Genomic DNA, 27,708 nt, shown 5'->3' on the forward strand with positions numbered 1-27,708 from the left:
GACCCTGCTTTTAATTCTTTTGAGCATATACCCAGAAGTGGAATTGTTAGGTCATATGCTAAGCCTATTTTTAATTTTGGGGGAACCACCATACTGTTTTCCACAGTGGCTGTATCATGTTACATTCACACCACTAGTACACAAGGGTTCTAATTTCTCCACATCCTTGCCAACATTTATTATTTTGGATTTTTTGATAGTAGCTATGCTAATGGGTGTGAGGGGGTATCTCGCTGTAGTTTTGATTTGCATTTACATAATGATTAGTGAGGTTGAGCATCTTTTCATGTGCTTATTGGCCATTCAAATATCTTCTTTGAAGAGATGTCTATTCAAGTCTTTTGCCCATTTTTGAATCAGGTTATTTGTTTTTCTGTTGTTGTTTAGTTTTAGGAGTTCTCTATATACTCTTTTTTTTTTTTTTTTTTCTCCCAGTACGCGGGCCTCTCACTGTTGTGGCCTCTCCCGCTGCGGAGCACAGGCTCCGGACGCGCAGCCTCGGCGGCCATGGCTCACAGGCCCAGCTGCTCCGCGGCATGTGGGATCTTCCCAGACCGGGACACGAACCCGTGTCCCCTGCATCGGCAGGTGGACTCTCAACCACTGCGCCACCAGGGAAGCCCTATATACTCTTGATATTAATCCCTTATCGATATATGATTTGCAAATATTTTCTCCCTTTTATGGGTTGCATTTTCACTCTGTTGAAAGTGTCTCTTTTTTGGTGGGGAGGTTACCAAATTGCTTTATTTGAAGGAATGGTACAAAGGAACTAAGTAGATGTTTTGGTACAACCTATAGAAAAGGTAAAGGTAACCCCTTTACCAATATGCATGCATTGCCTTGGTGACCAGAAAAGTCACTCAGTGGGTATGGGAAGCTGGTGTCAGCCTTAGCTCTTGTTATCATTGTCTCTCTGAGTGTGCTTGTCAAAGAGATACTCTTCCATGCCAGATTTGGGGGCCCCATCTTGTGCAGATCGGTTTTGTGGTCGCCCAATTCTTTGGATTACACCTGCTCATTCAGGTAATGAGTCTCAATGAAGTCAACAAGTAGGGGTTGTTTGTGCAGTGGCCAGTTTGTGCAGCTCCAGTAGCAACTGATTCACGCTTCCCAAGTGTAATACACACTCCATTGCATTCACCTCGTTCTCCCGGTCCTCATGATCTGGTTTCTTGATATCCTGGAGGAAGATGTGGTCACCTCATTGGTTCTGCAGTTTCATCAGTTTCTCAGCATGTTTCCTCCCCTCATGAGATGGGTGAAGAAACTATTTGGCAAAGTTCTTCAAAGCTATATTACTGCAGTCAAAGTAGTAAGACATGGCTAGGTAGAGGTAGGAAGTTTAGGGCTCCAGGTTGATCTGGCAGTTGATGGTGGCCTCTGAGTCCTGGTGGTAGTTCTGGCCCACCAGTGAGGGACCTCGGTGGTCAGGGCAGGTGGTGAGGAGAGACGATGGTGGCTGCCCTGTGCTGGAGCAACAGCGGGGGGCCTTGGGGCAGTCTGTGAGGAGGGGGCGGAGGGCTGGATTAACGCCTGTTCCGTCCAAGCACAGTTGAAGCAGGAAACCATGGTTGGTTGAAAGCGTCCTTTGATGCACAAAAGTTTTCAATTTTAATGAAGTCCAACATGTCTATTTTTTTCTTTTGTTGCCTGTGTCTTTGGTGTTATATCCAATAGACCATTGCCAAATCCAATGTTGTAAAGCTTTTGCTGTTTTCTTCTAAGAGTTTTATGATTTAGGTCTTAGATTTAGTTCTATGATCCATATTGAGTTAATTTTTGTTAGGTAAGAGTCCAACTTCATCCTTTTACATGTGGCTATCCAGTTTTCCCGGCACCACTAGTTGAAAAGACTGTTCTTTCCCCATTGAATGGTCTTGGCACCCTTGTTGAAAAATCAATTGACCATATATGCAGGGGTTTATTTCCAGGTCTCTATTCTACTCCTTTGGTCTATATGTCTATCTTTATGCCAGCAACACACTGTTTGATTACTATAGCTTTGCAGTAAGTTCTGAAATCAGGAAGTATGGGACCTCCAGCTTTGTTCTTTTTCAAGATGGTGTTGGCTCTTCTGGGTCCCTTGAGATTCCATATGAATTTTAGGATGGCTTTTTTCTATTTCTGAAAAAAAATTGGCATTGAGATTTTGATAGGGATTGCCTTGTCTCTGTAGATCGTTTTGAATACAATGGGCATTTTAATAATATCTAGTCTTCTAATTCATGAACATAGGATGTGTTTCCATTTATTTATGCCTCCTTTAATTTCTTTCGGAAATGTTTTGTAGTTTTCATTGTATGTCTTTAACCTCCTTACGTGAGTTAATTCCTAAATATTTTATTCTTTTTGATGCTATTATAAGTGGAACTGTTTTTACAATTTCCTTTTCAGTTTGTTCATTATTAGTGTTGAGAAATGCAACTGATTTTTCTGCGTTGGCTTTGTATCCTGCTATTTGCTGAATTCATTTATTAGTTCTAACAGTTTTTTTGAGGACTCTAAGGGTTGTCTACATACAAGATCATATCATCTGTGAACAAAGAAAATTTTACTTCTTCCTTTCTGATTTGGATACCTTTTATTTATTTATTTTCTTTCTATTCCTAGTTTGTTGAGAGTTTTTTTTTTAATAATGAAAGGGTGTTGAATTTGTCAAATACTTTTTTTCTGTATCATTGAGATGATCATGAAGGTATTTTTCCTTCATTCTGTTAATATGGTGTATTTACATTGATCAATTTTTCGTATGTTGAACCCTCCTTGTATTCCAGGAATAAATTCCACTTGGTCATGCTGCATAATAGTTTCAATATGCTGCTGAATTTGGTTTGCTAGTATTTTATTGATGATTTTTGCATCACTGTTCATAAGGGATATTGGTCTGTAGTTTTCTTGCAGTGTCTTTGTCTGACTTTGGTATTGGAGTAATGCTGGTGTCATAGAATGAGTTGGAAGTATTCACTCCTTGTCAATTTTTTGAAAAGTTTAAGAATCATTGGTATTAGTTCTTCTTTAAATGTTTGGTAGCATTCACCACTGAGCCATCAGGTCCAGGGCTTTTACATTTTGGGAGGGGAGGTTTGACTACTGATTTAATCTCCTTACTATTATAGGTCTGTTCAGATTCTCTATTCCTTTATGATTCAGACTTGGTAGGTTTTGTGTTTCTAGGAATTTGTCCATTTCATCTAGGTTATCCAATTTTTTGGCATACAATTGTTCATACTTTCTTATAATTCTTTTTATGTAGACTCACTAGTAATGTCCCTACTTTCATTTATTTTATTTTAGTAATTTGTGTCTTCTCTCCTTTTTCCTAGTCATTCTAGCTAAAGGTTTGCAAATTTTGTTGATGCTTTCAAAAAACTGATTTTTGGTTTCATTGATTTTTCCCTATTGTTTTCTACCCTTTATTGCAGTTATCTCCACTCTAATCTTTATCACTTCCTTTATTCTGCTAGTTTTGGATTTATTTGTTTTTCCTTTTTCTAGTTTTTTAAGTTGTAAAGTTAGATTATTGATCTGAGATCTTTCTTGTTTTTTAATGTAAGTGCTCATAGTTATAAATTTCACCCTTAGCACTGCTTTTGTTGTGTTCCATAAGTTTTGGTATGTTGTGTTTTTGTTTTCATTAGTTTCTAAGTATTTTCTAATGTTCCTTGTGATTTCTTTTTTGATTCATTGTTTTTTTTTTAAGAGTGTGTTGTTTGACTTCTACACATTTATTAATCTTCCAGTTTTCCTTCTCTTACTGATTTTGAACTTTACCTTATGGTAGGAGAAGACATTTTATATAACATCTATCTTTTTTAGTCTATTGAGACTTAATTTGTGGCCTAACATATGATTTATCCTGGAGAATGTCCTTTGTGCACTTGAGAAGAATGTGTTTTCCGTTGTTGGGTAGAGTGTTCTGTATGGAATACTGTTGGATCTGTTGGATCTAGTTGGTTTATTGTGTTCAAGTCCTCTCCTTACTTATCTTCAACTATTTGTTCTATCAGTTATTGAGAAAGGAGTATTAAAGTCTTCAACTATTATTATGGAACTATTTCCCCCTTCCATTCTGTCAGTTCTTCTTTACATATTTTGATGATCTGTTATTAGGTGCCTAAAATATTATAATTGTTATTTCTTCTTGGTGTATTCAACCATTTATTAATATACAATGTCCTTCTTTGACTCTTACAAACTTTTTTGATTTAAAGTCTATTTTGTCTGATATTAATATTTCTACCTCTGCTCTCTTTTGGTCACTATTTGAATGGAATGTCTTTTTCCATCCTTTTACTTTCAACCTTTTTTGGCTTTGGATCTAAAGTGAGTCTCTTGTAGACAGCATATAGGTGGATCATTATTTTAAACCCATTCTCTCAATCTCTGTCATTTAATTGGAGAGTTTAATCTATTTACATTCAAAGTAATAACTGATAGAATTATTTTGCTATTTGTTTTCTATATGTCTTATACTTTTTTTGTCCCTTATTTCCCACATTGCTGTCTTCTTTTGTGTTTAGCTGATTTTTTTTGTAGTAAAACATCTTAATTCCCTTCTCATTTCCTTTTGTGTATATTTTAAAGCTATTTTCCTTGTGGTTACCATGGAGATTACATTTGATAACCTAAATTATAACATTCTAATTTGAATTTATACCAGTTCAACTTCAGTAACATACAAAACTCTTTTTGTATACAGCTCAGTCCCCATTCTTTTCAGTTATTAATGTCACAAAATTACATCTTTATACATTGTGTTCAAAACCAATAGATTCATTAGTCACTTAAGTTCCATAGGAAACAAAATGTGGAGTTACAAAGCAAAGTTATAATAATACTAGCTTTTCGACTGATAATTGTTTTTTTAAAATGTATTATTCTCTTAAATCATGTAGAAAACCTAAAAATGGAGTTACAAACCACTTTTATAATAATAGTAGCCCATGTATTTACCTTTACTGAGATCTTTATTTCTTCATATGGTTTTGAGTTACTGTCCAGTGTCCTTTCATTTCGACCTGGAGGACTGCCTTTAGCATTTCCTGCAGGGCAGGACTAGTGGTAACAAACTCCCTCAGATTTTGTTTATCTGGGAATGTCTTAATTTCTCTCTCACTTTTGAAGGTTAGTTTTGCCAGGTATAGAATTCCTGGTTGACAGTTTTTTCTTTTAGCACTTTGACTGCATCAGTCCACTGCCTTCTGGACCTCAAGATTTCTGATGAGAAATCTGCACATAATCTTATTGAGGATCACTTGTATGTGATATATTGCTTCTCTACTGATGCTTTCAAGATTCTATCTTTGTCTTTCAACAGTTTGATCACAATGTCCCTTGGTGTGGGTCTCTTTGAGTTTATCCAGTTGGAATTCACTGATCTTCTCGGTTGTTTATATTCATGTTTTGTTTTTTTTAATCAAACTTGAGAAATTTTCTGCCATTATTTCTTCAAATAATCTCCTTCCCTTTCTTTCCCTTCTTTTGAAACTCATAATGTGTGTATGGTGGTTTACTTAATGATGTCCCACAGTTCCCTTAAGCTCTGTTAAGTTTTCTTTAATTTTTTTTTCCATTACTCAGACTTGATCATTTCCATCATCCTATCTTCAAGCTTGCTGATTCTTTCTTCTGCCTGCTCAAATCTGCCTTTGAAATTTTCATTTTAGTTATTACACTTTGTAGCTCTGGAGTTTCTTTTGGGTTTCTTTTTAGGTTTTCTATCTCCTTATTGAAATTCTCCATGTTTTCTTTTAGTTCTTTGAGCATCTTTATGATAGTTTTTAAACAGTCATTGTATAATAGGTCCATCATCTGGTTTTTCTCTGGGACAGTTCTGGTGGTGTGTTTTTTTTTCTTTGAGTGGGTGAACATTCCTGTTTCTTTGTATGCCTTGTGATTTTTGTTGTTGTTGTTGAAAACATGAACATTTGAATCTAATGATATGGTAACTATGGAAATCAGATTCTCTCCCTTCCCCAAGGTTTGATGGCTTTTGGTTTTGTTTTGATTTGCTTTTTAAAAAATTGCTATAGGCTGTCTCTGCCAAAGATCAGCCTGAGATATAGACTTATGGTCTTCTCAGGTCTTTTTAAAAAATTTTTTTCTCATGGTATAATAAAAATTTATTTTTTTATTTTTTAAAATTGAAGTATAGTTGATTACAATGTTGTGTTAGTTTCAGGTGTATAGCAAAGTGATTCAGACATATATATCCCTTCTTAGATTCTTTTCCCTTATAGGTTATTCCAATTCTCAGGTCTTTTTTAGTCCTTGCCTTTCCCTGGGCATGTCAGGTGACTTTCTTTTTTAAAAAAAATATTTATTTATTTATTTGGTTGAGCTGGGTCCTAATTGTGGCAGGCAGGCTCCTTAGTTGTTGCAGGCGGGCTCCTTTAGTTGTGGCTTGAGGGCTCCTTGGTTGCGGCTTACCAGCTCCTTAGTTGAGGCACGTGGGCTCCTTAGTTGCAGCATGCATGTGGGATCTAGTTCCCCGACCAGGTGAACCTGGGCCCCCTGCATTGCGAGTACAGAGTCTTAACCACTGCACCACCAGGAAAGTCCAAGGTGACTTTCTGATTTCTGCTGTATATGCACTTGCTTTTGAATGTCCTGGTGTTTAATGTCTGGTTCCCAGAATGGGGGATAAGCAGTCTGTGCTATGCTGAGAGCTGAAATTGACCAACATAGCTTCCTGGAAGTTACAAACCTTCAATGGACTCTAGAGTTACAAAATAGTTACATCAGACATATTCTGCCAGAGCAATTGTTGTCCAGGTAGGGAGACAGATTCCTGGTGCTTCTTATCTACTATCTTCCCAGAATTCTCTCTTCAGCTTTGATTTTTTTAAATTGCAATTTTATGTCCCATAGTACATATTCTGAAATCACACCAAAATTTTAAGAACAAGACAGGAGTATAAAAATATAAATGAAAAAGTTTGGAATTGGTAGGAAAGGAAAAGAAAGGTCACCTGAAATGATATCTCCCCAAAGATGTCCAAGTCCTAATTCCCAGATCCTGTGAAAATGTGAGGTTACATGGTAAAGGGAAATTAAGTTTTCAGATGGAATTAAGGTTGCTAACCAAACGATCTTGAGATGGGGAGATGATCCTGGATTACCCAGGTGGACCTAATGTAATCACAGGGTTCCTTATAAATGGAAGCGGGAGGCAGAAGAGAGAGAACCAGAGAAATGGCAGTGTGAAAAGGACTCAGGCTTGTTGCTGGCTTTGAGGGTAAAGGAATGAAGCCATAAGCCAAGGAATAAAGGTAGCCTCTGGAAGCTGGAAAGAAGTGAGGAAATGGATTCTCCTCTAGGGTCTTCACAATGAACACAGCCCTGCCAACACCTTGATTTTAGCCCAGGGAGACTCATTTTGGACTTTTGACTTCCAGAACTGTTAGATAATACATTTGTATTGTTTAAGCCACTAAACTTGTGGTAATTTGTCATGGCAGCAATAGGAAAACTAAAAATGGACTGACAAGAAGGGAAGCTGAAGGTGGGGAGGCAAGTAAAGATCAAGGCACTATTATGTAGGGGCAAAAGCAGTAGACATGAATTAGAAGAGCAGTTGAGGTTCTCAGTTCTGCCAGTTTCCACCTGTGTGACCCAGATCAAGTTACTTAGCCTCTCTGTGTCTCTATATCTTGATCTATAAAAAGCAATAGTAATAACACTTCCTTACATGGCTGTTGTGAGGATGAAATGAGGCAATCTATGTAAGCCCTTAGCACAGTGCCTTTGGTAAACCCTAATAATATGAGTCGCTGTTGCTGCTGACACTGCACCACTGCTACTCTCACAGCTTTTATATGTCTTTTTTTTTTCAGTGATTCAGTGTTTATTTACAAAATTATCTGTATAACATATACATATCTAGCCAAAATTCACTTTCCATATGAAGTGAGACAGATTAAAATTACATTACAGTTTTTCTATAATGAGGTTTTATTTAAATGAACATTCAGTTAAACCCACCTCCCTCTAATCCCATTTCAGGAGAGATGACTGCTGCATAGCAGATGGCAGGCTTTGCCTTCCAGAGAGTAACACCAGACCATTTCAGGAGAAGCATTTATTCTTGAAACCCTGATTGGTGACTACAGCTCCAGGTTAGTAAAATTAAATTTGCTTCTTATTAATCATGATTATCAAGTACCAAGTTAGAGTGTTGCTCTTTTGTTAAGTTTTTGGAATGATTCAGAACATCTAGATCTGTAAGATATTAAACATGGCTCTAGTGTTTGCAATGAGGATCTTTCCAATGTAAATTTTTTACCTAATAGCTCTTCTAATTAAAGTCAGTCATTTTGTATTGTGTATACAATTCATGCAATTACACATAATCTGAACTTTTTAATTGAAATAATTTTGTGCTCACAAAAGTTGCAAAAGTAGTAGAGAGAATTCCCATGTACCTTTCACTCAGCTTCCTCCAATGATAGCATTATCAAAATCAGCCAATTGACACTGGTACAATGCTAACAATAAAAAACTACGGTGTTTTCTCAGATTTCACAGTTCCTACAGGTACTGGTTTTTTGGGTTTTTGCTGTACAGCTCTATGAAATTTTATAAAATTGTATAGATTTGTGTAACCACTGCCACAGTCACGTTACAGAACTGTTCCATTGCCACAAAGAAACGCCCTTGTACTGCCCCTTATTGTCATACCTTCCTCCTGTCACCAACCCCAGGCAATGACTGATCTGTTCTCTATCACTGTAATTTTTTCATTTCTAGAATGTTATATAAGTGGAATTATGCAATATGGAAACTTTTGAGATTGGCTTTTTTCATTCAGTATAAAGCCCTTGAGACCCATCCAGGTTGTTGCCTTCGTTAATATTGTAGTATGTTCCTTTTTAGTAATGAGTAATATTCCATTATATGGGTGTACTGCAGTTTATCCATCCACCTAATGAAGGATATTTGGGTTTCAAGTCTTGTGCTCTTACAAATAAAACTGCTACAGGCATACCTGGGAGATACTGCAGGTTCCGTTCCAGGATACCACAATAAGGTGAATATTGCAATAAAGAAAGTCACATGAATTTTTTGGTTTTCCAGTGTATATAAAAGTTATGTTTACACTATACTGTGGTCTATTAAATATGCAGTAGCATTGTCTAAAAGGATACTGTGTATATCAATTTAAAATATACTTTATTTTAGTTAAAAATGCTACTTAGCTAAAAGATGCTAACCCTCATCTGAGCCTTCAGTGAGTCATAGTAGTAACATCAGTGATCACTGATCACAGGTCATCATAACAAATATAATAATAATGAAAAAGTTTGAAATATTGCACAAATTACCAAAACGTGATGTAGACACATGAAGAGAGCCAATGCTGTTGGAAAAATGGTGCTGATAGACTTCTTTGACTCAGGGTTGTCACAAACCTTCAATTTGTAAAAAACACAATTATCTGTGAAGCACGATAAAGCAAAGCAACAAAATGAGGTATGGCTGTATAAGATTCATGTATAAGTTTTTATGAACATAGCTTCATTTCTCTAAGATAACTACCCAGTTTTATAAGGTTTTAAGGGTTAAGTAAGATCATTAATGTTAACATACTTTGTAAATGGCAATGCTCAATTTAAGCTTAAAGTATATTACTGTGAGTTGTATTAATACTGATAAACAGTGACAAAAGGCTGAAAAAAAATACAGGAAAAGAAGTGGTAAGAGTTGGTGGCAGATGGGATGGGAAGAGCGGACCCAGTTTGGGGCTTTTTCTTTTGAAGAAAATAAAATAATGTTTGTTAGATAAACAAACATTGAGACTCTGGGGCAGTCTTTCAGACAGTGGAAATGTGGGATTGAATTAAAAACAAAAGATTGAAATATCCTGGGACATTGGCAGTGCACCAACTTCTGGAGCATACCCACAGTTAGTGGAGGGAATATTAAAAGTAAGAAAGATGAACAGAGAGAGAAAGGCAGATTCATTTGTTCATACATCCAACAAATATTTACTGGGCCCCTGCTTTTTTCCACGCATTAGTCAAGACCCTAGATACACCAGTGACGTTTGCTACCAGACAGGGTCCTTGAATTATGAAGCTTATATGCTAGAGAGAGTGCAACACAGTAAACAAGTTAATATATAAGATAATGTCAGGTAGTGATAAATGCTATTAACAAACATAAAAGAACTGGAAAGAGAATTCCAGGGAAGGGAAGTGGAGAGAGACTGGAGATGCTCTTTCAGAATGTATAGTCAGGAAGCCTTCCTTTTTTTAAAAATTAAGTTATGTATTTATTTATTATTAATTAATTAATTAATTAATTTATTTCTGCGTTGGGTCTTCATTGCTGCACACAGGCCCCCTCCAGTTGTGCCGAGTGGGGGCCACTCTTCTCCACAGTGCGCAGGCTTCTCATTGCGGTGGCCTCTCTTGTTGCGGAGCACAGGCTCCAGGCGCACGGACTTCAGTAGTTGTGGTATGTGGGCTCAGTAGTTGTGGTGCATGGGCTTAGTTGCTCCGCAGCATGTGGGATCCTCCTGGACCAGGGCTCGAACCCGTGTCTGCTGCACTGGCAGGCGGATTCTTAACCACTGCGCCACCAGGGAAGTCCAAGAAGGCTTCTTTAATGAGGAGATAGCTTTTGAAGTTCCTGGGGAGCTGAGGTTGTAGGAAGATAAGAATTGAGCCAATTTCAGAGCAACTTGTCAGAGACATTGTATACATTTGTAGGGGAGGCATATTTTTACCTCTACCCTCTTAGGGTTTTTCAGCTGGGCTTGAGTATTAAACTGACAGAGGAGAGGTTAACAAGAGGAAAGCATACAAATTTTTATTGTTTATGTGACACCAGAGTCCTCATAACGAATGAAGACCCAAAGAAATGGCAGTACCTACTAGCGTTTATATTAGTTTGAACACGGAGAGGCGAGTGTGGAAAAGTGACTGACCTCCGTGAGGAGGCCAAAGGAAGAGAAGAATGATTTTAACAGAGTCTAAGTGTACAGAATTCTCTTGGTTTCAATTTCTCATCCTTGGTGATAACATGAGGAGGATACAGGGAGGACCTCTTTCGTATAGGAATTTCGTCTCCTGCTTTTAAGAAAAAGAAGGAAGATCATAGTGTTGTTGTTGGTTTTTTTTGGCTGCGTTGGGTCTTTGTTGCTGCACACAGACTTTCTCTAATTGTGTAGAGTTGGGGCTGCTCTTCATTGCAGTGCATGGGCTTCTCATTGCAGTGGCTTCTTTTGTTGCAGAGCACAGGCTGTAGAGCCCGCAGGCTTCAGTAGTTGCGGCACGTGGACTCAGTAGTTGTGGCTCATGGGCTGGAGAGCACAGGCTCAGTAGTTGTGGTGCACGGGCCTAGTTGCTCCATGGCATGTGGGATCTTCCCAGACCAGGGATCAAACCCATGTCCTCTGCATTGGCAGGTGGATTCTTAACCACTGCACCACCAGGGAAGCCCTGAGGTCAGTTTTAAAGAAACAAAATATTATGGATACATTGAAGCTTCTTTTGAACCATTTCTCAATCTCAGTTCCCTACTCCCCCACTCATATGTATCCTTTTTATCTCTGTTTTCATAATTTTGATACATAAGAATGTATCCATAAACAGTAGAGACTGTTTATGGATAAGATTAAGATTTACATAAATGGCATATTGAATGTATTCTGTTGCAACTCGCTTTTTCACTCATCATTATGATTTGAGATTTATTCATATTGATACATGTTGTTCATTCATATAACTGCATTGCTGGAATGTTCTACATTTATTCATCCATTTCCTTATTGGTGGTTTCTAGTTTTTCACAATTGCAGACAATACTATGGTGAACATTTTTTGTACATGTCCTCTTAGGTACATGCATGATGGTTTCTCTGGGGCAGTAATTCTCAAAATGTAGTGCCTGAATCAGCAGCATCAGCATCAGGATCACCTAGAACTTGTTAGAAATCCAGATTCCAGGGCCTTCACCCATGTTTACTAAATCAGAACCTGGGGGTGGGGCTCAGCAGACTGTACTTTAACAGGCTTTCCAGTTATTCTGATTCAAGCTGAAGTTTGAGAATTACTGCTCTAGATACACATTTTAGAGTAGAATTGCTGGGTTATAGGATACGTGTATTTCCAAATTTGTGAGATTTAGACAAATTGCCTTGAAAGTAATTGTGCTAATTTACATTTCTAAATATCATCTCACAGTCTGTAGCTTTTCATAACTTTTAAAAAAAAATGATAACTGTTGTCATACAGAAGCTTTACATTGTAATGTAGTTGAATTTATCAAAATTTTTCTTTACGGTTTGTGGTTTTGGTCTTGTTTGTGTCTGGATGTCATAGAAAGTTTCCTAAGTGGTCTTCTGATCATTTAAAATGTTTACTTTCCCCATTTAGGCCTTTAAACTTTCTGAAATTAATTAAAAAATAGTGGTGCTTTCTTCTGCCTGCATGTGCTGAAGAAATAGGGCTTTTGCCAACTTGAAAAAATCTGAATAGTTGCCTCAAGGGTAAAAGTATCATTATAGGTAGAAATTTGATGGGGGTTGGGTGGAGGGCGGTGTGGAGAGTACATGTACATGTAAAAAAAAAAAATGTAAAGAGCCAAAGGGTTTGCTCTAATGAAAAACAGATTTATTTGAATTTAAGATCACAAAGGGAGAAGTTGGCACTGTGTTTTCTACGATTGTTTTATTTATAGTGCTGTGCATTTCCTGAGCTTATTTGCTTTCATGCATCATAGATGCCATTGTATATGGGGTCCTGTTAAAAACACACACAAGCTGTGAAAATTACACTATTTTAAAATATTACATTGCTTTTTGCCTGTATTTGGATTCTTAGGCCCTCAAGTGTCCCCTAAATTAATGAGCGCTAATTAATAATGAACGCATGAACTTGGTATTATGCATTCTTTGATATGAGGTTCTTCATACAAATTCCAAGAAGACAGGATTTTAGGGATAATTTGTAGTTAATTGGGGAAGAGTCTTTCAATACTTTCTTTTTTCTGATAGAAATCAGACTTATTTTATTTTGTTTATTTTATTGAAGTATAGTTGATTTGCAATGTTGTGTTAATTTCTGCTGTACAGCAAAGTGATTCAGTTATATATGCATACATATATATGCATACTTTTTTATATTCTTTTCCATTATGGCTTATCACAGGATATTGAATATAGTTCCCTGTGCTATACAGTAGGACTTTGTTGTTTATCCATTCTGCATATACTAGTTTGCATCTGCTAATCCCAAACTCCCACTCCATCCCTCTCCCACCCACCTTGGCAACCACAAGTCTGTTTTCTATGTCTGTGAGTCTGTTTCTGTTTTGCAGATAAGTTCATTTATGTCGTATTTTAGATTCCACATATAAGTGATATCATATGGTATTTGTCTTTCTCTCTCTGACTTACTTCCCTTAGTATGATAATCTCTAAGTCCATCCATGTTGCTGCAAATGGCATTATTTCGTTCTTTTTTTATGGCTGAGTAGTATTCCATTGTATATATTTACCACATGTTTATCCATTCATCTGATGGACATTTAGGTTGTTTCCATGTTTTGGCTATTGTGAATAGTGCTGCTGTGAACATTGGGGTGCATGTATCTTTTTGAATTATAGTTTTGTCCGAAGAGTCTTCCAATACTTTTAGCTGACCCCACATGTCTCCCCATTAAAATCCCAGGGCCTGGAACAGTGCTTAGCACACAGTTAATGCTTTCTAAACCCGCTGATGGGTTACAGAAAGTGCTGAACTACCCAAAGTTTTTGTCTCTGACTTCTGCCTAGCAGTGCTTGTCCTGCAGAAGAAAAGCTTAGATAATACTATTTACACACACCATAGAACAACCAGTTAGGAGGCTGCTCACCTGCCATTTTAAGTATTTAAAAATCTCAACAAATATGGTGCTTTGGAAAGATTTATTAATGTATGATTTATACATTAATATTGTTAGGCCTAGCCTGGATTTTAGTTTAAATTACTTTGTGTTAAGTTTGAAGCTAAATCCGGCCTCTGTACCCCAACATTGAATTAAATCTTGGAGACAGAGTTTTGGGTAAAGTAGATAAGAACAGCTTTATTGCTTTGCCAGGCAAAGGGGGCCACAGCAGGCTAGTGCCCTCAAAACTGTGTGTCCCAACCTGGAGCGGGTAGTGAGAAGTTTGTTTGTTTTTTAACATCTTTATTGGAGTATAATTGCTTTATAAGAGAAGTTTTATAGTAAGGTTCAAAGAGGGTGTGATCAGCTTGTGGACATTCTTCCGACTGGCTGGTGGTGAGGTAAGTGGGAGTCAGCATCATCAGCCTTCTGGTTCCAATGGGTCTGGGGTCTCCTTGCTTGTGGGCAGCACACCATCATTAACAGTTAACTTCTCCCACCTGGTGTGGGTTTCAGTCCCTGCAAAACAGCTCAAAGATATTGTTGTGTGTATCCCTTGATGGGGAACCAGGACCTGGCTCCAAGGCTGCACTATTGTTTCTCTTGACTGTTTGTTCCTCCTTTGTCTGCATCCCCTCCCTTCCCTAATTAACAACTGCTTGAATCTGCCCTTTGGAACTCAGGGAAGGTCATGGAGGCTGAATGAAGCCTGTTTCCTGTAATCAAAGAAATGGGGGACACAGGAAGGCTTTTGTGCTAAGGAGCCCCACAGGGTCCTGCTCAGTATCAGGTTCAGTTGAAAAAAATATTTTTGTGAACTGACTGCATACTGCACTAACCTCTAAGGACATAGTGGTGAGTATGACACAGTCCCTGCTTTAATGTATTCAAGATGATATCCCCACTCTGTTATGGCAAACGAAGTCAGTCTGATTTTCGTCTGTCACTAATATCTTTTGGGGCTGGAGGAAATGCCCTGCAAAATTTCTTAACTTAGATCTAAAAAGGTAGAAATCCTCAACCATATGCCTAAGCCGACAAGCACATAATATTCCTAGCAGGCCTTCTCGAATTGGGTAAGTGATTCAACAGTGAGGGAAGCAATGTTTCAGAGGGCAAAAATGAGCTGCATGTTGGTTGGCTGTAGGAAATAGTGGGAAGCAATTATTACTGTAACTATACCAGTACACAGTACAAAGCCAGGAAGAATTTAAGAATTTTCTTTACTGGTGGGGTGGGAGTGGGGGGTGCTTCCATCTACTGGTAATCGAAAAGCATTTACTATGGTGGTCTGCTGCCTTCCTCCCACTCCAGCGCACCAGCCCCTTTCTACCCAGTTCCCTTTGTGCTTTATTTTGCTCTGCCCGCCTCGATTCAGGGCCTTGCAGTATAATGCCTAGAGGTTCAGTTTTGTCACTGTAGAAATCAAATGAGCCTAGAGGTTATTTGGGTTTAATTATCATTTGTTAAAATGATCGATACAGAGGATTTAGTCATTCTAATGGGTAATGGTGGGACATTTAGGTAATTACAACTGTTGAATGTTCTCTCTTCTGCTAACTGTCTTATTGAACAAGATTTACATCCAGCTCTTGAAAAGGAGTGGTTGAAGCTGAGGGATTCACAGGCCAACGTTTCGGGAGGAAGTGGTGGAGAGAGGTTGCAGCCAAGCCTTCACACTCCACTCTGTTTCAACCTCTTCATATTGCAGAGAATAGATGTACAGTAAACAATCCCTTGAGGCTCAGGGAAAAGACCCATGTCTGATTGTGTCTATACCTGGATACTTGTGCCTTCAAATAGCTCCCTAAATTAGTCAGCACTAATTATTAATTAACCCATGTACTTGCTATCATGTTTTCTTTGATAAATGCTCTTAGTTTGTATGTGGCTCTCTCTTTCTCAAATAATTCTTCTCCATCCTTTCTAGTGATCCAAGTCTTACCCTTTCTTCACAGGCTGATTTCAAAATCACTTATTCATTCAAACCCCTTTACTCTTTAGTCATTCATTCAAATTTATTATTTCAACCAGCCAACCATGTGCCAGGTCCTATGATGGCCCTGGAGATTACAAAAGTGAGAAATTCAAAAACAGTTTGTTAATTTGTTTCCCGACATGGCCTATGCATTTGTTTATTGTGAAAAATTATTCCATGAGACTAGTGTTTGTGTTATGATGGTTTGAATATTACCTGGCCTTAGTCTACAGTTATCAAACATAAAATGATTATAACAATACCCAAATAAAATCCTGAAAAGTACTAAATGAGAAGAGCTGAGATTAGAAGTAGAATAAATTAAAAATGAAATGTGGCTGAGATACTGACAGGAAATAATTCACAGAGACTAAGCTGAAAGAATGAAAAGATTGACCATTTTAAAGTCTCTTTTATTTCCATGTAGCGTTAAGTTCAGGTTTGGCCATATAGACGTAGTTGTTATCCTAGACTCTATTTCCTTGATTCCTATCATCATGTCTTCATGTACCATATAAGCAAGTCTCATAAACTCTACTACCTAAATAACTTTTGGAAATAGCTCACCTCTCCTTTCACTCCTTGGGGAGTCTTCCTTGAGTGCCCCACCCTACCTCCCAAAAAACAACTGGCTGATGTAAGTGGTCCAGTAAATCCTTGAACTTGTATCTGTCACACTGAAGTATAAATATTTGACCACTGATAGCCTTTATTAATTTGTGAGTTCCTTAAGAGTAGGCATCATGTCTTATTTAATTTTTGTGTTCTCATCACCAGCAAAGTGCCTGGCACAAAATAAGTACTTAATAAATGTTTGCTGAATTTAAAAAATGAATTCAATAAACCAAGGAACAGTTTCCTTAAAACTCACAAGGGGGCAGCAAGGAATACAATTCTTTTCTATTGTCTGCAAAATCATGCATCTTTAGAGCTAGAAGAACATTAGATTAGTTTAATGAGAATGAACTTTTCTTCTTAGAAGGCTCAAACGTTTCTTTAGAGAAGGACTTCTCTGCACTCATAGGCACCCTTTGATAGCTACCTCATTTCCAGGCTTTTAAGCACACAGTCTATTGGCCATCTTCACAAACATGTGTATTTAGCCATAGCTCTTTGCTTAGTTGCCTTAACAGATTCTCTTAAGATTACATAAAATAATATGTACTGCCCTAAATGGAATTTTTTTGAGTATAGTGTTTGTTTGGCTTATTGATTTCTTACATAATCACATAATTTCACCACTCTAATTATTTAGGATCAACTCCCCATTTTTAGATATGAAGAAATGGAGGCCTAGACAGGTTAAAGGATTTGCCTTTGTTCACATAGCAATTAGTGGTTGAACTGGAACCAGAATCCCAGTCTTCTGACCCTGAATCTTCTACTTCCTTTTATTGTCTGAAGGTCAGGACCCAGCAAATGCTTTGGTTGGAAACAGAGGCATAAAGCTGTGTACATAGCCTTTAGTACCCAATTTCTTCTAGACAAATGAGTGTTTATATTTCAGTCTCAAAGGTTAGATTTTAGCATCTAACTATAGTGAACAAATGCTTTTTGTACATGTTCTCCTTCTTTTTCTTTATTGAATAAGGAAATGCAAAACAACAAAATCTTTACAGTCTCACAAATCTGCAATAATACAGTTCCCACTAAAGGGGATGAAAAAAGTTTTCCTTGACCCTCTTAGGGTCCCTGGCTGGGTCTGAAAATTAAACTGACAAAGGCAGATTAACAGGAGAAAAACATACAAATGTTTTTGGATTTTTACATGTATATGGAGCCTTCACAGGAGACTAAAGACCTGCAGAAGTGACCAGAGTAGGAAACTTTAATACTTTTTAGACAAAGAAACAATGAATTTGTGAAGAATTGACAAGACAAAGAGGTTTGGGCTGGGGGTAGTAAATGGTGAAGAACTAACTAGGAAGTTAAGGGTTAGTTTAACAAGGTTTGTTTATACAGCCTTCTTGGCCTCAAATTCTCTGTCTCTAGTGATAAGAATGTCTTCTTTCTTCCCAGCACAAGGAAGACACCTTTCATTTTTAAAATTTATTATTATTATTTATTTATTATTTTTGGCTGCGTTGGGTCTTCGTTGCTGTGCGCGGGATTTCTCTAGTTGCAGCAAGCAGGGGCTACTCTTTGCTGCAGTGCACAGGCTTCTCGTTGCGGAGCATGGGCTCTAGGCGCGTGGGCTTCAGTAGTTGTGGCACGTGGGCTCAGTAGTTGTGGCTCGTGGGCTCTAGAGCACAGGCTCAGTAGTTGTGGCACGCTGGCTTAGTTGCTCCGCGGCATGTGAGATCTTCCCGGACCAGGGCTTGAACCTGTGTCCCCTGCATTGGCAGGCGGATTTTTAACCACTGCACCACCAGGGAAGTCCAGGAAGACACCTTTCACATGGGAAATTTATGACTTGTTTCAAGGAAAAGGAATGGGGAGGTCAAAGTGACCTTCCTGCTTCTGCTGTTTTTTAAAATTCCTTCAGCTTAAGATATTTAATATGCTAAGATGCCATATTTAGGGGTAGCATGTCCTAAACCTCATACCACTGAAACAGATATCTTGAAATATCTGTGATAAAAGGAATTTTTTATGAGTTGAATTATTTGTTCTTAAATAATCAGACCTTTGTTCTCTAGAAAAGGGTATACTTTTCAAGTGATTTAATATATTTTCTTCTTTTATAAAAATTGTTTTTCCTATTTAATTAATTAATTAATTTATTTTTGGCTGTGTTGGGTCTTCATTGCTGCAGGCAGGCTTTCTCTAGTTGTGGCGAGTGGGAGCTACTCTTCGTTGGCTGTGCAGATTGCTCATTGCAGTGGCTTCTCTTATTATGGAGCACGAGCTCTAGGTGTGCGGGCTTCAGTAGTTGTAGCACGTGAGCTCAGTAGTTGTGGCTTGCAGGCTTCAGAGCGTGGGCTCAGTAGTTGTGGCACATGGGCTTAGTTGCTCTGTGGCATGTGGGATCTTCCTGGACCAGGGCACGAACCTGTGTCCCCATGCAGTGGCAGGCGGATTCTTAACTCCTGCGTTACCAGGGAAGCCCTAATATATTTTCTTCTGAATATGAAAGTTATACATGCTTTTTTTTTTTTTTTACTAAATATTCAAACATTAGAGACATGCAACATAGATATTGACAATACTCCATGTCTATCACCCTCAGAGGTAATCACTATCAATTATTTATATGAGATCGGGCATGTTCAGGGCGGTATGACCATAGACAGCTATCAATTATTTAGTATATCCCTCTCCAGATTTTTGTCTGTGTACATACTAATAGATGTTATTGCTTTCCCCACAAAAAAACGGGATCATGTTATTCATATTATTTTTTCAAATGGCGGTAAAATTCCCATAACATAAAAATTCACCATTTTAACCATTTTTGAGCATTCAATTTAGTGACCATCTTTATCCAATTTAACCTCCTCCACCCTAACCCCACCTCTGGTAGCCACAAATCTGATCTCTTTTTCTATAACTTTGTTTGTCTGTCTGTTATTTGAAATATAATTGACCTACAACACTATGATAGCTCCTATTGCACAACATAGTGATTCAATATTTCTATATATTACAAAATGACCACCACAATAAGTCTAGTTACCATCTGTCACCATACAAGGATATTATATAATTACTGACTATATTCCCCACACTATATATTAAACTTCATTCCGTGACTCATTTACTTAATTAAATTTATTTATTTATTTATTTATTTTTGGCCACACAACATGGCTTGTGGGATCTTAGTTCCCCAACCAGGGATTGAGCCCAGGCCACAACAGTAGAAAATACCATGACTCATTTATTTTATAATTAGAAGTTTGCACCTCTTAGTTTTCCTCACCTATTTCAATCATTTAGTGGCTTTCAACTTAGTGGCTTTTAGTACTTTCACAATGTTATACAACAATCACCACTATCTAATTTAAGAATATTTTTTTTACCACAAATAATATTTTTATTTTTACAGTAGTTTCAGAACATCTTAATCATCCCATAAAGAAACCCTGTACCGTGTTCATAGTGTTTTTCTTTTTATTAGTTTCTGCTTTATAACAAAGTGAATCAGTTATACATATACATCTGTTCCCATATCCCTTCCCTCTTGCGTATCCCCCCCCCAACCCTCCCTATCCCACCCCTCCAGTCGGTCACAAAGCACCGAGCTGATCTCCCTGTGCTATGCGGCTGCTTCCCACTAGCTATCTACCTTAGGTTTGGTAGTGTATATATGTCCATGCCTCTCTCTCGCTTTGTCCCAGCTTACCCTTCCCCCTCCCCATATCCTCAAGTCCATTCTCAAGAAGGTCTGTGTCTTTATTCCTGTTTTACACCTAGGTTCTTCATGACATTTTTTTTCCTTAAATTCCATATATATGTGTTAGCATACGGTATTTGTCTTTCTCTTTCGGACTTGCTTCACTCTGTATGACAGACTCTAGGTCTGTCCACCTCATTACAAATAGTTCAATTTCATTTCTTTTTATGGCTGAGTAATATTCCATTGTATATATGTGCCACATCTTCTTTATCCATTCATCCGATGATGGACACTTAGGTTGCTTCCGTGTCTTGGCTACTGTAAATAGAGCTGCAATGAACATTTTGGTACATGACTCTTTTTGAATTATGGTTTTCTCAGGGTATATGCCCAGTAGTGGTATTGCTGGGTCATATGGTAGTTCTATTTGTAGTTTTTTAAGGAACCTCCATACTGTTCTCCATAGTGGCTGTACCAATTCACATTCCCACCAGCAGTGCAGGAGTGTTCCCTTTTCTCCACACCCTTTCCAGCATTTATTGCTTCTAGATTTTTTGATGATGGCCATTCTGACTGGTGTGAGATGATATCTCATTGTAGTTTTGATTTGCATTTCTCTAATGATTAATGATGTTGAGCATTCTTTCATGTGTTTGTTGGCAGTCTGTATATCTTCTTTGGAGAAATATCTATTTAAGTCTTCTGCCCATTTTTGAATTGGGTTGTTTGTTTTTTTGCTATTGAGCTGCATGAGCTGCTTAAAATTTTGGAGATTAATCCTTTGTCAGTTGCTTCATTTGCAAATATTTTCTCCCATTCTGAGGGTTGTCTTTTCGTCTTGTTTATGGTTTCCTTTGCTGTGCAAAAGCTTTGAAGTTTCATTAGGTCCCATTTGTTTATTTTTGTTTTTATTTCCATTTCTCTAGGAGGTGGGCCAAAAAGGATCTTACTGTGATTTATGTCATAGAGTGTTCTGCCTATGTTTTCCTCTAAGAGTTTGATAGTTTCTGGCCTTACATTTAGGTCTTTAATCCATTTTGAGCTTATTTTTGTATATGGTGTTAGGGAATGATCTAATCTCATACTTTTACATGTACCTGTCCAGTTTTCCCAGCACCACTTATTGAAGAAACTGTCCTTTCTCCACTATACATTCCTGCCTCCTTTGTCAAAGATAAGTTGACCATATGTGCGTGGGTTTACCTCTGGGCTTTCTATCCTGTTCCATTGATCTATCTTTCTGTTTTTGTGCCAGTACCATACTGTCTTGATTACTGTAGCTTTGTAGTATAGTCTGAAGTCAGGGAGCGTGATTTCTCCAGCTCTGTTTTTCGTTCTCAAGATTGCTTTGGCTATTCGGGGTCCTTTGTGTTTCCATACAAATTGTGAAATTTTTTGTTCTAGTTCTGTGAAAAATGCCAGTGGTAGTTTGATAGGGATTGCATTGAATCTGTAGATTGCTTTGGGTAGTAGAGTCATTTTCACAATATTGATTCTTCCAATCCAGGAGCATGGTATATCTCTCCATCTATTTGTATCATCTTTAATTTCTTTCATCAGTGTCTTATAATTTTCTGCATACAGGTCTTTTGTCTCCTTAGGTAGGTTTATTCCTAGATATTTTATTCTTTTTGTTGCAATGGTAAATGGGAGTGTTTTCTTGATTTCACTTTTAGATTTTTCATCATTAGTGTACAAGAATGCCAGAGATTTCTGTGCATTAATTTTGTACCCTGCTACTTTACCAAATTCATTGATTAGCTCCAGTAGTTTTCTGGTAGCATCTTTAGGATTCTCTATGTATAGTATCATGTCATCTGCAAACAGTGACAGCTTTACTTCTTCTTTTCCAATTTGGATTCCTTTTATTTCCTTTTCTTCTCTGATTGCTGTGGCTAAAACTTCCAAAACTATGTTGAATAAGAGTGGTGAGAGTGGGCAACCTTGTCTTGTTCCTGATCTTAGTGGCAATGGTTTCACTTTTTCACCACTGAAGACAGTGTTGGCTGTGGGTTTGTCATATATGGACTTTATTATGTTGAGGAAAGTTCCCTCGATGCCTACTTTCTGGAGGGTTTTTATCATAAATGGGTGTTGAATTTTGTTGAAAGCTTTTTCTGCATCTATTGAGATGATCATATGGTTTTTCTTCTTCAATTTGTTAATATGGTGTATCACATTGATTGATTTGCATAATTTGAAGAATCCTTGCATTCCTGGGATAAACCCCACTTGATCATGGTGTACGATCCTTTTAATGTGCTGTTGGATTCTGTTTGCTAGCATTTTGTTGAGGATTTTTGCATCTATGTTCATCAGTGATATTGGCCTGTAGTTTTCTTTGTTTGTGACATCCTTGTCTGGTTTTGGTATCAAGGTGATGGTGGCCTCGTAGAATGAGTTTGGGAGTATTCCTCCCTCTGCTATATTTTGGAAGAGTTTGAGGAGGATAGGTGTTAGCTCTTCTCTAAATGTTTGATAGAATTCGCCTGTGAAGCCATCTGGTCCTGGGCTTTGGTTTGTTGGAAGATTTTTAATCACAGTTTCAATTTCAGTGCTTGTGATTGGTCTGTTTATATTTTCTATTTCTTCCTGATTCAGTCTTGGCAGGTTGTGCATTTCTAAGAATTTGTCCATTCCTTCCAGGTTGTCCATTTTATTGGCATAGAGTTGCTTGTAGTAATCTCTCATGATGTTTTGTATTTCTGCAGTGTCAGTTGTTACTTCTCCTTTTTCATTTCTAATTCTATTGATTTGAGTCTTCTCCCTTTTTTTCTTGATGAGTCTGGCTAATGGTTTATCAATTTTGTTTATCTTCTCAAAGAACCAGCTTTTAGTTTTATTGATCTTTGCTATCATTTCCTTCATTTCTTTTTCATTTATTTGTGATCTGATTTTTATGATTTCTTTCCTTCTGCTAACTTTGGGGGTTTTTTGTTCTTCTTTCTCTAATTGCTTTGGGTGCAAGGTCAGGTTGTTTATTCGAGATGTTTCCTGTTTCTTAAGGTGGGATTGTATTGCTATAAACTTCTCTCTTAGAACTGGTTTTGCTGCATCCCATAGGTTTTGGGTCATCGTGTCTCCATTGTCATTTGTTTCTAGGTATTTTTTAATTTCCTCTTTAATTTCTTCAGTGATCACTTCGTTATTGAGTAGTGTATTGTTTAGCCTCCATGCGTTTGTATTTTTTATAGATCTTTTCCTGTAATGGATATCTAGTCTCATAGCGTTGTGGTCGGAAAAGATACTTGATACAATTTCAATTTTCTTAAATTGACCAAGGCTTGATTTGTGACCCAAGATATGATCTATCCTGGAGAATGTTCCATGAGCACTTGAGAAAAATGTGTATTCTGTTGTTTTTGGATGGAATGTCCTATAAATATCAATTAAGTCCATCTTGTTTAATGTATCATTTAAAGCTTGTGTTTCCTTATTTATTTTCATTTTGGATGATCTGTCCATTGGTGAAAGTGGGGTGTTAAAGTCCCCTACTATGAATGTGTTACTGTCAATTTCCCCATTTATGGCTGTTAGTATTTGTCTTATGTATTGAGGTGCTCCTATGTTGGGTGCATAAATATGTACAATTGTTATATCTTCTACTTGGATTGATCCCTTGATCATTATGTAGTGTCCTTCTTTGTCTCTTGTAATAGTCTTTATTTTAATGTCTATTTTGTCTGATATGAGAATTGCTACTCCAGCTTTCTTTTGATTTCCATTTGCATGGAATATCTTTTTCCATCCCCTGTCAGTCTGTATGTGTCTCTAGGTCTGAAGTGGGTCTCTTGTAGACAGCATATATATGGGTCTTGTTTTTGTATCCATTCAACCAATCTGTGTCTTTTGGTGGGAGCATTTAGTCCATTTACATTTAAGGTAATTATTGATGTGTATGTTCCTATTCCCATTTTCTTAATTGTTTTGGGTTTGTTATTGTAGGTATTTTCCTTCTGTTGTGTTTCTTGCCTAGAGAAGTTCCTTTAGCATTGGTTGTAAAGCTAGTTTGGTGGTGCTGAATTCTCTTAGCTTTTGCTTGTCTGTAAAGGTTTTAATTTCTCCATCAAATCTGAATGAGATCCTTGCTGGGTAGAGTAATCTTGGTTGTAGGTTTTTCTCCTTCATCACTTTAAATATGTCCTGCCAGTCCCTTCTGGCTTTCAGAGTTTCTGCTGAAAGATCAGCTGTTAACCTTATGGGGATTCCCTTGTGTGTTATTTGTTGTTTTTCCCTTGCTGCTTTTAATATGTTTTCTTTGTATTTCATTTTTGACAGTTTGATTAATATGTGTCTTGGTGTATTTCTCCTTGGATTTATTCTGTATGGGACTCTCTGTGCTTCCTGGACTTGATTAACTATTTCCGTTCCCATATTAAGGAAGTTTTCAACTATAATCTCTTCAAATATTTTCTCAGTCCCTTTCTTTTTCTCTTCTTTTTCTGGAACCCCTATAATTCGAATGTTGGTGCGTTTAATGTTGTCCCAGAGGTCTCTGAGACTGTCCTCTGTTCTTTTCATTCTTTTTTCTTTCTTCTGCTCTACAGTAGTTATTTCCACTATTTTATCTTCCATGTCACTTATCCTTACCCGTTCTTCTGCCTCAGTTATTCTGCTATTTATCCCTTCTAGAGCATTTTTAATTTCATTTATTGTGTTGTTCATCATTGCTTGTTTCATTTTTAGTTCTTCTAGGTCCTTGTTAAATGTTTCTTGCATTTTGTCTATTCTGTTTCCGAGATTTTGGATCATCTTTACTCTCACTATTCTGAATTCTTTTTCAGGTAGACTGCCTATTTCCTCTTCATTTGTTAGGTCTGGTGGGTTTTTATCTTGCTCCTTCACCTGCTGTGTGTTTTTCTGTCATCTCATTTTGCTTATCTTACTGTGTTTGGGGTCTCCTTTTTGCAGGCTGCAGGTTCATAGTTCCCGTTGTTTTTGGTGTCTCTCCCCAGTGGTTAAGGTTGGTTTAGTGTGTTTTGTAGGCTTCCTGGTGGAGGGGACTAGTGCCTGTGTTCTGGTGGATGAGGCTGGATCTTGTCTTTCTGGTGGGCAGGTCCACGTCTGGTGGTGTGTTTTGGGGTGTCTGCGGACTTTTTATGATTTTAGGCCACCTCTCTGCTAATGGATGGCGTTGTGTTCCTGTCTTGCTAGTTGTTTGGCATAGGGTGTCCAGCACTGTAGCTTGCTGGTCGTTGAGTGAAGCTGGGTGCTGGTGTTGAGATGGAGATCTCTGGAAGATTTTTGCCGTTTGATATTATGTGGAGCTGGGAGGTCTCTTGTGGACCAGTGTCCTGAAGTTGGCTCTCCCACCTCAGAGGCACAGCACTGACTCCGGGCTGCAGCACCAAGAGCCTTTCATCCACACGGTGTAAAGTTTTCTTCCTGGCCCCTGGTAGTTTTCTCCACCGCCTCCAACACATCCTGAAGAATCTGTTTATAGTGTTTTGCAACTTGTTGTTTTATTTAATGCATGTTCTAAAATTAGATAGTGGTGATGGCCACACAACTCTGGCACTGGACTAAAAATGACTGAATTTTATACTTTACAGAACTGAATTTTATGGCATGTGAATTTCATCTCAATAAAGCTGTCAAAAAATTAAATAAAATGTAATAAAATTGCTACATTCCCCTCCAATGGAGTCATACAATTCCAACAAGAGTATTTTTCCATTTATGTTTTCCTACCTTCTTGCCAACAACAAATATCATCAATTTGTGCATCTTTGGCAATCTGATAGGCAAAAATAATTGCATTATTGTTTTAATTTTTATTTGATTAATCATAAAGGAAGTCGAGCAGCTTTTAATGTTCATTAGCAATATTTGTGTGTGTGACTTGCCTGTTCATGCTCTTTGCCCATAGCTCTGTTGAGGTGTTTTTCTTTTCCTTATTGATTTTTAGGTAGTTAATAAGAAATTTTTGTTTTGAAAGATCTTTTGGGTTCTCATTTTAAATAGACTTTTTTCCTTCCCTGCCCTGGAAACACATTCTCTGATTCATCTGTGGTAAAAGCTTCCAGGCCATTTAGTTAATGAAACCTTTCCCTGCTGAAGAAGGCTTCATCTGTAATCACCAAAAGGATGATAATAGCCGGTTTCCGTTTCCTTTAGAGCCAACGTCTTCTCTTTCTCTCACATTAATTGCTTTGTGTTCTCCCTGCTTGATGCATTCAACCTTAGGCTTTTCATGTAGTTCTTTCTTGCTAATATCCAGCTGCATTATATTAGAGGAAACTTAATTCCTTTGGAGTTTTGAGTGTATTATATAAGGAAGCTCCATTGCATCAGTATTCCTCTCAAGATGTGTCAAAGTTTTGTCTCAACCAAAGAGTACCCTTTGATTGAAACTTTGTTCTTTGGAGTCCACCTGTTCTAAATGGTTTTTGGACTCCCAGGGTGAGGACCTCACCTCAGAGTCAGTGATGGCCATTATTTCTTTGTCAGCGTAAGAATACCTAAATCCCTGGTAAACTGGTCATACGTAATTTCCCTGAACTCCCTACAGTGGGAATGCTTTTCTGTTTCTTAATTCAAATGGCTATCCTGGGTTTCTGTGTGCTATCAGGTACTGCTTTGCCCCAGAAGCGGCAGCAGTGACCTCTGGGGCTAGCTTGAGAAATTAATGAAGCCTTGTGGGATCCTTCACAAAGGAAAAGTTGGCATAAATGGGAGGTGTATTCTATATGGTTCTCAGGGGAGTTGAAACAAACTAAGGATGAGAAAATGCTGCCACAGCTGCTATTGCCTGTGAGTAATGTGAGGGTGAAGTGTTGATAACACACGGATCCCCAGAGAAAACTTGGAGGGTGAGAACAGTCACAATACTGCAATGCTTTTTTACGGTCTTAGCATTGATTTTCAAATAACACATTCACTTAAAGCCCAGCCTGACCACGGCATGATGCAGGATGGGTTGGTTATGCAAAGCCCACCCACAGCAGCTTTATTATCTCTACCACCAAGCATTAGTGTGAAAACAAATCAGGGATTCTAGGTCCTTTTCAGCTCCCAGCTCATAAATAAGCTTTGTTTGGAGATAGGCTGAAATAGGCAAGCCAACAAGAATTTTCCCTTCCATGCCTTTGACAATGAATAGAATGAAGTTTTGTTCCATTTTGTTTTTATGAGGAAGCACAATATTATTGTCATCTTTCCCTACTAGCCCCTACTTACCATTCCAAAGGGAGAGCCTGTGTACTCACCTACGTGGGTTTTTAAAATGGTTACTTATGCCACTGATACCTTTAGAAACATGAGTGCCCACCCTTAATGGCTTCCTGAGTTATTAAGATCTATAACTGGTGTAATCTATTTCTCATGGTCTTACATTTGTTTATTGTATAACTAACTTTCCCTCAATTATATATATTCACACGTTGCTGATAAAAAAATATGTGGCAAATATAGCAAAGTACTATAAAAAAATCAAAATCAACCACATTCTTAAAGACAACCACTATCAATATCTTGATATATATCTTTCCATGTTGTATATACATATACAGTTCTCATTATTTTTGGTAGTTATGTTCTGTAGTTACTGCAAACAATGTATTAGGGAGTATTGAAC

The 27,708-nt window shown here is 37.7% G+C and overlaps 1 pseudogene across 1 annotated transcript; it reads right to left on the reverse strand.

Moving 5' to 3' along the window:
- Window positions 1-892: 892 nt before the first annotated feature.
- LOC309802904 (ferritin heavy chain-like) lies at window positions 893-26,358 on the reverse strand (annotated as a pseudogene). Its single transcript has 2 exons — window positions 26,213-26,358; window positions 893-1,589 (listed from the first exon to the last, which is right to left on the reverse strand). The product of its transcript is annotated as a ferritin heavy chain-like (transcript).
- Between the last annotated feature and the right edge of the window lie 1,350 nt (window positions 26,359-27,708).

This window comes from Mesoplodon mirus (assembly GCF_964341445.2).
Source record: "Mesoplodon mirus genome assembly, chromosome: 4".
Classification (NCBI taxonomy): domain Eukaryota; kingdom Metazoa; phylum Chordata; class Mammalia; order Artiodactyla; family Ziphiidae; genus Mesoplodon; species Mesoplodon mirus.